Source organism: Ranitomeya variabilis, chromosome 7 (assembly GCF_051348905.1).
Source record: "Ranitomeya variabilis isolate aRanVar5 chromosome 7, aRanVar5.hap1, whole genome shotgun sequence".
NCBI classification, from domain to species: domain Eukaryota; kingdom Metazoa; phylum Chordata; class Amphibia; order Anura; family Dendrobatidae; genus Ranitomeya; species Ranitomeya variabilis.
The window spans coordinates 223,246,687-223,260,942 of NC_135238.1; the positions used below are offsets into that span (position 1 = coordinate 223,246,687).

Genomic DNA, 14,256 nt, shown 5'->3' on the forward strand with positions numbered 1-14,256 from the left:
AAGCTGCGCTGTGATTGGTTGCCATCGGCTGATATCCTCAGGCTTCTCATAATCCTCTCCTGGATGTCTGTATCAATAATATGGTTATCTATTTTTCGGGCATTTTTACTAAAATGGAAGGTCTGAAAATTGCCCAGCAGAACAGTGGTGTGTTTCTGTGAATGATCCCGTATGTATATTGGTGTTCAATATCACAATATGCCATGTTGGACTCACACACACAACACTGCCGCCCCCCGCAGAGGACCGCCTGACTGGCAGGGAAAGATATGATGGACCTAATTTATATCTTAAACTGTTCTGGTGAAATTAAAGCAGCACTCTGATTGGTTGCTATGGTAAAATAAAAACTGAGCTTTGATTGTTATGGTAAAATGAAAGCTGAGTTTTGGTTACTATGGTAAAATCAAAGCTGAGCCATGGTTGCTATGGTAAAATCAAAGCTGTGCTTTCGTTGCTATGGTAAAATGAAAGCTGAAACTTGGTTGCTAAGGTAAAATGAAAACTGTGCTTTGGTCTATGGTAAAATAAAAGCTGAGCTTTGGTTACTATGGTAAAATGAAAGCTGAGCTTTGGTTGCTATGGTAAAATGAAAACTGAGCTTTGGTTATATGGTAAAATGAAAGCTGTGCTTTGTTTGCTATTGTAAAATGAAAACTGAGCTTTGGTTGCTATGGTAAAATGAAAGCTGAGCTTTGGTTGCTATAGTAAAATGAAAGCTGAGTTTTGGTTGCTATGGTAAAATGAAAGCTGAGCTTTGGTTGCTATGGTAAAATGAAAGCTGAGCTGTAGTTGTTATGGTAAAATGAAAGCTGAGCTGTGGTTCCTATGGTAAAATGAAAGCTGAGCTTTGGTTGTTATGGTAAAATGAAAGCTTTGCTTTGGTCATTATGGTAAAATAAAGCTGCGCTTTGGTTGCTACGGTAAAAAGAATGAGCTTTGGTTGCTATGGTAAAATGAAAGCTGAGCTTTGGTTGCTATGGTAAAATGAAAGCTGAACTTTGGTTGTTATGGTAAAATGAAAGCTGAACTTTGGTTGTTATGGTAAAATGAAAGCTGAACTATGGTTGCTATGGTAAAATAAAAGCTGAGCTTTGGTTGTTATGGTAAAATGAAAGCTGAGCTATGGTTCCTATGGTAAAATAAAAGCTGAACTTTGGTTGTTATGGTAAAATGAAAGCTGAACTTCGGTTGTTATGGTAAAATGAAAGCTGAGCTTTGGTTGCTATGGTAAAATGAAAGCTGAGCTTTGGTTGCTATGGTAAAATGAAAGCTGAACTTTGGTTGTTATGGTAAAATGAAAGCTGAGCTTTGGTTGCTATGGTAAAATGAAAGCTGAGCTTTGGTTGCTATGGTAAAATGAAAGCTGAACTTTGGTTGTTATGGTAAAATGAAAGCTGAGCTTTGGGTGCTATGGTAAAATGAAAGCTGAGCTTTGGTTGCTATGGTAAAATGAAAGCTGAGCTTTGGTTGCTATGGTAAAATGAAAGCTGAACTTTGGTTGTTATGGTAAAATGAAAGCTGAGCTATGGTTCCTATGGTAAAATAAAAGCTGAACTTTGGTTGTTATGGTAAAATAAAATCTGAACTTTGGTTGTTATGATAAAATGAAAGCTTTGTTTTGGTTGCTATGGTAAAATGAAAGCTTTGTTTTGGTTGCTATGGTAAAATGAAGGCTTTGTTTTGGTTGCTATGGTAAAATGAAAGCTGAGCTTTGGTTGTTATGGTAAAATGAAAGCTGAGCTTTGGTTGCTATGGTAAACTAAAAGCCACTAAAGAAGTGTAAATCTTCCACAATTTGCTGAAATCAAACTGCAGATTCATCTTGTCGGAAATAAAATTTGTCCAGAAATCAAAAGTGCCCAGAAAAGACATTTATTGTCCTCTGATGTCTTAACAGGTGTCAGCAGACCCCAAAGCAATCAATGGAGGGAACACGTGACTACAAAAGGCCTAGTCAGTGGCGGAGGGAGCAGAAGACCGGACGAAGAGCCGGGGTGGCGCAACAGGTGAGGGGGAGACAAGAACACGTAAGAAGAGTCCATTATTATTTTAACCCCTTCCCTGCTCTTCAAAGAATTTAGACAAATGGCGGCCGTTTTTTGATGGAATTGTGAGAAATGAACCCCTCAAAATTTTAGAAAATGTTGGGAAATTTTGTAAAGCATTTGATCAGTTCAGTATTATGTTGCAGGTCTCTCTCGGCCACCCCTGCTCTCAGCACCATCGTCCTCTCGTGTGGCTGCTATAGGAGAGAAGAGCAGAATGGAAACTCAACAAGAAGGTCCTCATGAGAAGAGATCGTCGTCCAGATGGGACCTGACGGAGGGAAATGTTCTTTACATCGTAATTTATGGGATGTAATGTCGTAATCTGACGGCTCGATTTCCTAAATGTCTCCGATGTAAAAGTTTTGCAGCTAAATCTCTCCGGCGTGTATCAGCTATGAAAACATGATCTCCAGGTGCCTGACATATCTCAATACTCCGGTGAGGGAACCGGAATCTGCCGGCCGTCTCTTCTGCTCACCTTCTTGTTCCAGCATTCATGGAGCTCGGAGAACAGCTGGTTGTAATACAAATTACACACATTTATAAAGGTTAAACGTCAAGGTTATTCCCCCAAGAGTTTTCCCTGTGGTTACAGTATAGCCCCTAATACAGCCGGGCCGGGCTGAAACCTTGTAAATAGTAAGTCATTTCCTGATAGATTAATGGATATGAAGCTGACTATGGAGGCAAAGGGATTTATACCTATATTAAAGGGGGTGACCACTTTTGGGCATATATTTTTTAACGTAAATGCGTGTATTTGGTGCTAGATCATAATAAATGCTAAAACCATTTTTACAATTGAATTTTCCTAACATTTTGGCAGCATTTGCCTTCTATAGTCTGTGTCGCGCTGACTGCAGAATGAGTTAACGGAGGATCCATCAGTGAGCTCTTGCTGATAGTCTTACACCCTTTATCTGCCTTTTTTTCTGGGAAACTGCTGGTTTATGACCACAGACCACATCAAAGTTCAATGTGCAGGGAAACAAAGAGGCTGTAAAGGCCAAACAGTGCAACATTTTTAATCCAATTATGAATTTATTTATTTTTTAACCCTGTTTTTTCGCATTTTTTTCGCGTCTTTTCAAGATAAAAACACTATAAAAACTCATTAAAAACGCATGCATTATGCATTCTATCATTTAGAATGCATTCTGCATGTTTTGTGCACGTGGTGCGTTTTTTTCCGCAAAAAAAAACGCATCGCGATAAAAAAAGCAGCATGTTCATTAATTTTGCGGATTTTCCGTGTTTTTCACGACAATTCTATGCATTTGGAAAAAACGCATGAAAAAACGCACAAAAAACGAGTCAAAAACGTGTCAAAAAACGCGGAAAAAAACGCATGCGGATTTCTGGCAGAAATGTCCTTTTTTTGTCAGGAAAATTTCTGCTAGAATCCTGACGTGTGCACATAGCCTCAAATACATGTATTTAACTAAAACTAAGGGAACCAGAGGTGAACAACCCCTTTAAGTGCTCATCATTTTAATATAGGTGTACAGAGGTGGATCTTTTGTATAAGTCTCATGCAGTCAGCTGTATGCCCTCTACATTAAATCCAGCCAGTGTCGAACTGGGGTGCCAAGGGCCCACCAGTAGCCAACTCCAGGACCCCACTTTTCAGCTACATGCAAATGTGACATTTTCCTCAATCACAAATTTAGATAACAATGAACTGGGAAGATTGATAAATGAATAAGATGCTGCTTTTGTCTGTACATAGTGATTCATGTATATTGTGCCAAGTACTGCTCATATAAGAGGGTGCTGGCCCAACCCTGCACAGGGGCCCACCGGAGGGTTCTCCTGCTCTCCCGAGGGCCAGTCCAAGCCTGGATCCAGCTTTAACTCCAATATTGACTGTCAGCCTTGTCTCTTGTGCACATGGATTTCTCCAAGATCTCTGAATCTTTTGATAATATTATGTAATGTAAATGGTGGAATATTCAAAGTCTTTGTAATTTTACATTTTTGGGGAAATTGTTCCAAATTTTTAGACTCACAAATTGGTGTCCTCTAACCATCTTTGCTTTTGAGAGACTCTGCCTCTCTAACATGCTCTTTCTAGACACAGTCATGTGACTTAGTTGAAAATTGACCTTTCGGCTGATTTCCATTAGCACCACTTACTTTTTCAGCCTTTTGTCAACCCTGCCCCAACTTTTTTCAGTCTGTTGCTGTCATCAATTTCTAAATTAGTTTTTTTTTTTTTTTAAATCAAATGGGAAAATGTCTGTTGTGAATAAAATTGAGCTCTAAGAGATTTCCATATAATTCTTGTTTTATTTACATTTTACACACCCGCACTCCCTCCTCATTCTCCTGCTGCTGCTGCCCAGAGGCTTCACGTGGCTCACAGATCCCCGGGCACTATGCTTAGGGCACACGAGAGAATGGTCCTGCCCTCTTAAAGGGACAGCACACAGTCATAAAGTGACCCAGTCAATGTCTGGGAGACACTTATTATTTAAGGCACCTTCACCTGATGGGAGGTGCATGTGCAACGTTGTTAGTCTGTTTCTTAAAAACGCTTGCTAGTTCTCAGGTTCCAATGCTCGTATCTCAGCATACCTGTCTTATACATCAGCTGTGCCCGCCTGTCAGCCTGTTTATCAGCTGTGCCCACCTGCCTGTCTATAAACTATGCCACCTTGCCTATATATCAGTCTTGCCCACCACTACCTGCATGCCTGTGTACCTGTTCTGCCAGTCACTACACCAGTCGTGCCAGCCAATACTTGCTAAATCTACCATTCCTGGCCATCCCTGCCTCCTGACCCTTGGTTGTCAGCTGCCATCCACCAGAGGTCGCACCTGGTCTCTTCCCCCTCGTCCATTCTCGGATCACGGTACCGTCAGCCACCGGGCATCCGATGTCGGACTTGGTAAGGCACCTAGGCTCTCCTCGGATCACAGCACAGTGGTTCCACCACCCAGTCCCTTACAGCTCAACATCTTCTCATACAGTCTTTCCTTTGTTGGGTGGGAAATATCTAGAACAAGTCTGTGCGTCATTGAGAGGCAGTGTTTTGTGCAGCAGATAATGTTATACTTCCTGTGACTACATCTACTAAATTAGTCTCAGGTTAGCCTGATCTAAAGAATAAGACTAAATAGCATCATGTAAAGTCTTCTTTCTGTGAAGTGGGCAGAACCTAAAGAAGTCTGTGTATCATGGAGAGGTTGCCCAAAGCTTCAGGTGTCGAATACGTCCACGTCACCACTTTCAATTTTATCTAGATAATTGGTGTCGGGGTAACCTGGGAATTTTGCAGCTGCTTCGAGTCACAGGATGGTGACCACTGCCTTAGAAAGTGATTATGATGATATAAGACATAAGATTTTTAGCATACCGTATTAAAACAATTGCACTATCGGCGCTGCACAGTGTATCCGTGTGACGGATATCCTATAAAGCCGCCCTCCACATGAATATGCTTAGTTTATTACAATCAACAATCAATGATAAACTTCGGCAGACAAGAATATATTGTTGGTTAGCGAAACTCACCAAATGGAGATTTCACCTTTCTCCTCTATAATAAAAATGACACTTCTCGGAGAAGGAATTATTTTTACATTGCTGGGGATTTCAGCAGCTTCTGCCAGTAACAGTGATTTACTCCTTGGGTATTTTCCGCTTTTAACAAGCTTGAGATGCAAATATCTTCATTTTTGTCACTCATGAGACGCCTAAGCCTGAAAGTAAAGTGTTAGACTTATTAACCTGCGGGGGCTCCTGCACCTATAACACAATTACATTATTATAAAAAGAGTGGGCTGCAATGCCTGGATGGATGCACATCTGACATAAAAGTAAAATCGGCATGTAAAATATACACAAGCACTATGTAGCCCTATGGAATAGGAAAGCTGGTTGTATAGGCTGAGCAGCAATAGCATATAAATCAGGAAATATACTAAGAAAATAAGTAATTATGGACATATGTAAGGAGATGGACATATTGCTCACGTTCCCCTTTGAAGACACATGTATCGTTGCAGTGTGTTTTAATGTGTAGTGTGTATTTGTGACATGCATTATTAGTGATAGTGTTGTGTTCTGACAGACAGTAGGGAAAGTTACCATTAATATTTGAGACTTGCCCATAGTGGGGTGGGGGGCGAAGGTGAAGGGACAGGAACAGTTACTTGTCAGGAAGTCAGATAGGGCTCAGTGTGCAGTAGAAACTGACCTATTGTCTTGCTAGTGAGCAGAGCCACATGATGCCGGTGTCCCTCATGTGAGTGGAGACCAAGGCTGTGGATAGCGTGATCCTGAGTAGAAAAAGAGAAATGTGACGGAGGACAGGAGAGGAGTCCTGGGACACCTAGCTGGGTTTATAACTCAGAGAGATAGCTGCCCAAGATGACACAGAGAACGTGAGACGAGGAGAGCGCCCCAGGCGGGAGTTCCAAGGCATCAGAAGCAGAGGAGCTAAGTACTGGCCATGTTGGCAAATTAGTTCCCTCGAGAGGAAAGAGGATGAGGAACCGCAGGTTGGGAAAAGGACTCTCACTTACTGGACTGTAGTAATGTGTTGGGTAGTGGTGGAGAAATAGGACTTAGCGAGGCAGAACCGAGTCATTTTGAGACAGACACGGATAATGCATGTGAAGATGTTGAAGATGCTCCATGTGTTACAGGAAACGTTCCTGAAGTATTGAACCCGCTATCTACTGTACATAGTTCTCACCAAGTTGAACTTGAAAACACCTGAACACCTGGTCCTGGCCATCCAAAGTCATCGGCATCATACGGCCTGCAATGGCGTATCGCCCACATAGCACAAGTCCACACACCCAGCTAAGATGTCCACCTTCATGTAAAGTGCCAGGGCGTAAGAGACAAGTACTTCACCCATGGCTACTACACCATACCACATTACACATACATTCCAATCTTTACCTTCCACAGAGTTTTAATTTGCATTTTACTCCAGAGCTGCATTCACAATTCTGCTGTTTTTGGCTGGATACAGTTGACAAGCTTCTTAAGAAACCCGACCCTAAGTATCTGTGCTGCAGATTATATCGTTATGACAAAAAATATAGTTCTTCAATAGCACAGTAGACCCTGTGAAAGCCCAACAGATCCCATTATAAGGCAGTGGGATCCTAAGCACACCAATTTGTCCATTGTGTACCAGATCCATGATGTACAGTGTTCAGAAGTTAATAGTTAAAAGCGATATTTCCACCTTAAATATTTATGACATACTGTATATACGGGATATATCATAAATGTCTGATAGATGTACTGTAGGTCCCACCACTTGTTCCCTCAGTAATATCAAAAACTGGTATCCCAAACCCTCATATTGCCTGGTGGGATGATTGCTGTCCACCACATCCAGGCAGGAGAATAAATGGAGAGGTGGCCAGAATCACTCAGCTGTTTTTGTAAACTCCATAGAAGTTAATGTAGAGAGTTGCCAACACGCGCACCCACTTCTCATCTACATTCACTTACCCACCTACATGGATGCCTTGGCATGCAGTCATCCCACCAGATGGATCAGGGGACCCCTGTTGTGGAAATAGGTGCAGATCCCAAAAGGTGGAAGCAGCATTTATCAGCCATTTATGGCATATCCTATTCATTTGCCCTAAGTGCCCGAGGCTGAAAAAACCTCTGTAACTGAGCCCCCATAATGCAATGCAACCATATATCCTACATTAGATTGCTATACATTTCCAGGTATAAAGATGACAATGCAAATCACCACAGCCGGCTCAATCCCATCCATTTCTACGGAAAGTGACAGCCACTCCACCAGCGTGAGAGAAAGCCAAAGTGGTCGTCAAATGTCAACTCCTTCTTTATCCTGAGGAACAGCTAATAAGACATTACGTGGGGGTATGATCTCTGTATTCCAAAGCATTGCCAATATTATTATTGTTATTATTTATTTATATAGCACCATTGATTCTATGGTGATGTACATGAGAAGGGGTTACATACAAGTTACAGATATCACTTACAGTAAACAAACTAACAATGACAGACTGGTACAGAGGGGCGAGGACCCTGCCCTTGGGGGCTTACATTCTACAGGATAATGGGGAAGGAGACAGTAGGTTGCGGGTTGCAGGAGCTCCGGTGTTGGTGAGGCGGTAGCTCCAGTAGTGGGGAGGAGGCAGCAGGGTCAGTGCAGGCTGTAGGCTTTCCTGAAGAGATGGGTTCTCAGGTTCCATCTGAAGGATCCAAATGTGGTTGATAGTCCACGTGTTGGGGCAAAGGATGGGGGATATTCGTGAGAAGTCTTGGAGGCGGTTGGATGACGAGCGAATAAGTGTGGAGGAGAGAAGGAGGTCTTGGGAGGACCGGAGATTACGTGAGGGAAGATATCGGGAGATTAGTTCAGAGATATATGGAGGAGACAGGTTATGGATGGCTTTGTAGGTCAGTGTTAGTAGTTTGAACTGGATACGCTGAGGGAATGGGAGCCAGTGAAGAGATTTACAGAGGAGGGAAGCGGAGGAGTAGCAATAAGATAGATGAATTAGTCGGGCAGCAGAGTTAAGGATGGACTGGAGAGGTGCAAGGGTGTTAGCAGGGAGGCCGCAGAAAAGGATGTTGCAGTAGTCAAGGCGGGAGATGATGAGGGCATGCACAAGCATTTTAGTAGATTGAAGGTTGAGGAAAGGACGGATTCTGGAGATATTTTTGAGCTGGAGGCGACAGGAGGTGGAGAGAGCTCCAATAAGGGGGTCGCCAAACTCTAATCTTGACTACAGAGAAGGATGAACTGCATTTTAGCCTCCTTAGAAGTGAATGGAAACATCTCAAAAAGTCGAGTGAGCAGAGCACCCTTCGCTTTTGGAAAACTTTGGGTTTCTCAAAGGTCAGACCACTGCCTAACCCCTTTTATAACCCATCCAATTGATGGTTCAAAAACACTTGAGGATCCTTTTAACCAAGGTTCTCTAATAAGGGACAAAAATATATTGCAAGTTCATGAGCTTTTTACAAGAAAGACTTAGTGAGCTTCAGACTTTGGTAGGACATTGAAGGAGTCATCCTATAAACTACATACCTACTCACAGGATCTTCCCTCGCTCATGAATAAGGGGGTCCAAAAGTAGCATGGATATACAGTAATTTTACCGTAATGTGTATGTGCAATCTCACCTTAGTGAATGGAGCAATGGTCGCACATGCTCACTATTGCCCCAATTACACAAGGGGACTTTGAAGACCTTATTCTCTTGAACAGTGTGGCTTCCAGAAGTCAAACCCCCAATAATCATACATTTGTTGTTCATGGGGCAATCCTCTAAGGGTCCTACGGGGGTGCTGTGGAACTTGGGCCATTTTGTCTCAGGGGCACCAATTCTGCTATGGACGTAGACACTGGTATTCTCAATGGAATATAGTAGGTGAGGATTTTTGCATTGAGGCTCAGGAGCTTTTGGTTAACCCTCTGAGGACACTTAGATTGTCAGTGCCACCGGAGCAAAGACTGATGTGAGTGCAGCACCATCGTCAGTGCAGGGCTACAGGAAGGATTGATGCACCCTGCGGCAAGTACATTTACGTTTCCAAACAGTGACAAATCCAGACAATTAAGTGCCCATTCTAAACATTTTTATTGGAACCATGCACTCTTTAAATATTAGGATGTCCGCCATACTATGTGAGGACATAAGTGGGAACTGTTCTTTTAATACCTGATTACAATTCCAGTCCCAACAGATTTGGTTTTAATTTGTAAAATAGAAACCTCATGTTCGGCTTCACTTCCATCGCTTGGTTTCCCGCAGTGGATGAACAGGAATCATGAGATGTGCTTATGAGTCGGAGCTTTAACCCTTTCAGGACAGAGGTGACTACATCGTTTCGTGCCTTTTTTCCTAAAGCCGGGTTAGGACGGAGCCGACGAGGCCTGCCAAGTTCAATATGAAAAATGAAGTTTGCTGAAATAATAAACTAAAATCTGAAATTAAATGAAAGAAATAGAAATTGTGCTATTAAATTTTTTAAAGGGACTTTGTGATTTCCAAATTTCACATCTACGCAATTAAAGGGAAAGGCAGTTTAAATTGAAAATATATATTGGCACCATGTCAAAACTAACGAGCTCTTAAAGTACATGGTCAGTTGGTAAAGTATATTATCATAATTAGGTACCATAGGAGCATTGTATCTCATTCCCCAGCATATGGATTAAAGCCAAACTGCACCAATCAAGGTCCGGGTCTTAGTATCTTCTTCCTCTTGAATTATTTTTAAAATGGAAGTGTGGAGCGCCCCCGCACCGACGCAGGGCCGAGGGATACCCGGAGCCGGGCCTCTGAGTCTCAGTCCTGGGGTTGTCACGGTGGCTAGGCCCGGTCCGTGGCCCTGTCTGTCAGTGGGGGACGTCCGATGCAATAGGTGGGGTTAATGGTGGTGTAGCGGTGCAGGTCGCGGCGAATAACGAGGACACCAGGTTGCAGTCTCTTTACCTCTTTACTGGAGATCTCTGAGTCCTCAGTCCAGAATACGGTTCACCAGGCTGCGCAAGTCCGACCGGTCCAATGGCACCTCCAGAGTTCTCCTCACAGGTGGAAATCAGTGCCCTCCTTCTAGCGCTGTGTGTTGTAGTCCTTCCCTGCTGTGCTCACGGAAAGTACCCCACAACGGTTGTGTCTGTTTCTTAAGTTCCCTCACAACTCGATTACTTGATGTTCTTCTCGTATTCCATCCCACCCTGTTATTCAGGTTGGAACGGCACCCGTTTGTCAGGTAGGCCTGGAGTTCTTCCGGGACCCTAGAGACGCCCCTCTCCCGCAATTGCCCCCCAAGACTTCATAGGTGATATGTGTTAGACAGCCCGCCTTAAACTGACTGCCCTGCCGCTGTTTGGAGTATGGCTTGAAGCTGTATGCTATTCCACTCCCTCGGCGTTCCGGCTACCGGTAGTGCGCCTCAGTAGGATGTTGCTCCGGTCTTACAGCATGACCCCTACTGGTATTCTCCTTTCGCTTGATCTCGTTTCTCACTCAGCACAATCTATCTCGCTTCTAGTCCTTTCTTAGGGCACCGCCGCTATGCTGAGCAGGCACGGTCCCGTTACGTTCTTTCCAATGCCAAGCCTCTGTCAGGATCCCACCCCTGACAGAGGCCCTACTGTCTCTTCCTCCACAACACCCTCTGCCACAAGGTGTTGCTTCGCTCAATCCAGTCAGCTTTCTCCTCTAACTTCCTGCCTGACCCCCAGTTTACCCACTATGGTGGGGAGTGGCCTAATGAATAGAACCCTTAGCTCCCCCCGGAGGCCCAGCTGTGAAACATATTGGTGTCTGTGATACCTGCTCAGAGGAACTCCTTCAGTGCCATCGAACGCACCATGGCTCCCCATAGTGGCGGATCCACAGTACTGCAACGACCAGGACTCTGGGGCGCTGCACTCCCCCCTGGTTAAACACAGTACTCCGGGACTGGGAAGAAAACAACAATACAGGTTAGCAAAAAGACATACAATTTTGTTGAGTGCAAAACAATAAGTATACTTGAACAGGCTTCCCTTTATGGGAGGTGAGGACACTTTTAACGTTACAAACATAATTAAATATCATAGCAACAGGCTCCAATTAACTCTCATTACCCAACCGGGTATTCTACTAAGTGCAAATTTTGTGAACAATAATTTAACATTGCCTTTAAGGATTCACACTCTAAATCCACTAAAGACCTTCCTATAATCACATTATAAGGTATTCTAACTTTTCATTCGCCTTCTTTGGAATCTGCAGGACCGCCTGTCCTATCGGCGCCAGACCTACTGCCTCTCCTTTCTGTTACAGGACCGCCCCGTTCAGCCAGGGCCTACTGCCTTTTCAACTACTATACATAGTATAGAACATAACTTTACTTTCAATTTGAGAACACTGAGCCGGCTCTACTTGGCTCCTATAAGGACTCGCTCCCTAACCCCTACGGGTTCACTCTCTGTCCTTAGTAACGAACTAACTTTCTATGGGGACTCAGGGTTTACCTTCTATCCTCACCTTCGTCATTACTTCCTTTCTTTCAACTATGCAGGACTCTAATTCTTCCCCTACGGGTTCTCTGCATCTTTCCTTTTAAAGAACATTATCTAGGTTTCACATTTCAAACAGATTAAACACACATAACTTTTCTTTATGCATAACAGTTACATTTCTTCCAGAGCATCATCATATTACGGTTCTAAAACAGTATCACTTTCAAGTTTAGGTCACACATCCCCCTTAAGAGGGGATCAAGTCTTTCTGAGGTAGCTCGTCTTCTCAGCCTACCAGTCTTTGCTCAGCAAAGGTTCCAGAACGGTATCTTCGCAAAGAGTCTTTAAGTAAAACCAGTAGAAAGTGCCTTTAAGAAGGTGCAAACTATTTACACGAAGGTTTGGATCATGCACTGTTCATGATTTCTCAGTTTGTAAAACTTATGCAAAAACTGGTAGGAAAAACAAACAATAGGGATCCCGGGTCAACTAAGGGATCCATAAAGAGTTAACCCTGAACGGGTTTAGCAGCAAAACAGCAAGGAAATAAACAGTTAACTATTTACAGTTTCAGGTTTCCGAGGCTTAGTTGGATGGCTTCCAGGGCTGCACCTGGCACTTAACCCTTCTCGGCCTGGGAAAAGTGAGGTCCAGGGTTACACCCAGTGCTGGACAAACGCCGTTAATCCGTCTCTCATGTACGGTTAGGTCATGCACAGCGATGGAGGTCTGCGCAGCTTGAGTAGGGGCATTTGCGGCAGCAGAGGCAGCGGCTGCTGCAAGATCAGTCACTGGAACAGAGTCAGCAGCTGTGGCACCAGCAGTCACGGGAGTGGTGTCAGTCATCAGGGCAGGGTCGTTCTTCCTACCTGCTTCAGATGCGGTTCCTCCGGTGCCGGTCTGCTCCGTCTCCGCTGGGGTCTGGAACGCTGGCTGCGGGGCCTTGTGCTGCGACGCTGTCATCTCTGCTTGCAGCACCTCGCTTTCCGGCAGGGCCTTGCTTTCTGGCTTCGGAGCGCTGGAACTTCTTTCTTGCTCCGGACCAGATGAGGCTGCCGACAGATGTCCGGTGAGGCTCCTGATGATGGCCTTCTTCCACCCGGCCTCAGTGCTCAGCTGCGTCCGCCGGGGTCGGTCGCTGAGCTCGTCCACTCCGGCCTGCAGGAATTCAGCATCAGCGGTGGAGGCCTGGTTGCGGTGCCCCTCTGGGTGGCTGGGGAAGTCCTCTGCTCCGACCCCACGCTCCGGCTCCGGGCGGCTCGCCATGGCGTCCTCCATGTCGCTGAATTCTTCTTCCTGATCCTTTTCCCGCTCTCTCCTTCGTGGGCGGTTTCGTTTTCTCTGTCTCTGCCCACCATTAAGGATCAGGAGGCGGATCTCGGCTGCTGACGGACACGTCCTCAAGGGGCCGAGATATTTAGACTGGGCGGCCATTGTCTTTCGCGCTCTTCAGCTTGTTCACGCCCACTTCCACGCCCTTCTTCTTCTCCTGCGCTCTCCTTAGCGCTGTAATGGCGGCGGTTTTGGCGTGAACTTTTGGCGGCAAGTGACAATCCACAGTCTTTGCAATAAAGTACAGTCCAAGCACAATAAATCACAGTTCCAAGGCACACATGACCTGATTCTTCAGGCTTAAGTAGATCCTGTTCGTGACGCCAAGTTGTGGAGCGCCCCCGCACCGACGCAGGGCCGAGGGATACCCGGAGCCGGGCCTCTGAGTCTCAGTCCTGGGGTTGTCACGGTGGCTAGGCCCGGTCCGTGGCCCTGTCTGTCAGTGGGGGACGTCCGATGCAATAGGTGGGGTTAATGGTGGTGTAGCGGTGCAGGTCGCGGCGAATAACGAGGACACCAGGTTGCAGTCTCTTTACCTCTTTACTGGAGATCTCTGAGTCCTCAGTCCAGAATACGGTTCACCAGGCTGCGCAAGTCCGACCGGTCCAATGGCACCTCCAGAGTTCTCCTCACAGGTGGAAATCAGTGCCCTCCTTCTAGCGCTGTGTGTTGTAGTCCTTCCCTGCTGTGCTCACGGAAAGTACCCCACAACGGTTGTGTCTGTTTCTTAAGTTCCCTCACAACTCAATTACTTGATGTTCTTCTCGTATTCCATCCCACCCTGTTATTCAGGTTGGAACGGCACCCGTTTGTCAGGTAGGCCTGGAGTTCTTCCGGGACCCTAGAGACGCCCCTCTCCCGCAATTGCCCCCCAAGACTTCATAGGTGATATGTGT

The 14,256-nt window shown here is 45.0% G+C and overlaps 1 long non-coding RNA gene across 1 annotated transcript in view; it reads right to left on the bottom strand.

The window, feature by feature from the left end:
- Window positions 1-3,569: 3,569 nt before the first annotated feature.
- Window positions 3,570-14,256, bottom strand: part of LOC143784581 (uncharacterized) — an 83,774-nt gene continuing 73,087 nt past the window's right edge. The window contains exon 3 of the long non-coding RNA XR_013217824.1: window positions 3,570-5,756. This is a non-coding gene — a long non-coding RNA (uncharacterized LOC143784581). The remainder of the gene's footprint in view (window positions 5,757-14,256) is intronic.